Source organism: Propithecus coquereli, unplaced genomic scaffold (genome assembly GCF_000956105.1).
Source record: "Propithecus coquereli isolate 6110/MARCELLA unplaced genomic scaffold, Pcoq_1.0 Scaffold40, whole genome shotgun sequence".
Taxonomy (NCBI): Eukaryota; Metazoa; Chordata; class Mammalia; order Primates; family Indriidae; genus Propithecus; species Propithecus coquereli.
The window spans coordinates 2,045,986-2,046,988 of record NW_012149730.1 but is presented as its reverse complement, the minus strand read 5'-3'; positions in this window follow the sequence as shown (position 1 = coordinate 2,046,988).

The following is a 1,003-nucleotide window of genomic DNA, read 5'->3' as shown; positions in this document are numbered from 1 at the left end:
CCCTTGATGCCACAGTTAGCTATTGCTCTCAAATACATCTTACTTAGAAGGTTTCTTCTAAGATGATGCAATCATCACATCATTATAGCACTTGGAACAATTTCCATATGAAAATCTTAGAGAATAGTGGTTCAAAGGTTGATTTATCTTCGCAGTTTTTTTTCTAAAGGACAGGGGTCCTTCCCATTCACCTTACTGACATGTGACTATATAGTTTGATTTGCAATCATTACTATCAGTCTTCCTTTTCATGAAAAAGTAATAAAAAACAGCACAGTATTTCACCCTTTGAAACAGATACTCTGTTGAATTCTGCAACCGCCTGCCCAAACAAGGACAAAAGTACAAAGCAGAGGATGGAAACCTTTAGAATAATTGTATAGTGCTATAAATATTATAGGATGTGTAGAAATTCCATTTTAACTGATCTCTAAATAACCTGAATGAGAAAAATTTTGCTTAATTGATTATTTAAAAACAATTGTTCCCTAAGTGGGCTTTTAAACCAAGAGCATCAACATTGCTCAATCAAAAACTCCAGTGATAGAGCTTATTAATCTTTGTTTTTACAAGCTCTCCAGGTGATTACAGTTCCCACTGAAGTTTTAGAAACATTGTTTTAACAAAAGCAAACAAATAAAGGAGTCTAGAAAAAAGAGGTTCAGATAGACACCCAATATGCATAATATTTAAGACTTTACCATAGCTAGTTCACAACCCAGACTCTGAGAAATACTGTTTTAGTTTTGATTGATAGTTGTTAATTTTTTCTTAATCCCTAATTATGTTATTTCTTTCAGCACAGTCTAGGAATATTGTGTTAGTAATTTCCTGAATAGTAGAAAGTATTATAAAATGATGAGAAAAATATGTATATACATATACATATGTACAGAGAAACTATAATTTTTTCTAAATCTAGAGATTAAGGAATGAATAAATCTTAATTATTAATACTATTAATAACTGAGAATACTTCTACCATGTTATTAGTGTTTCAATG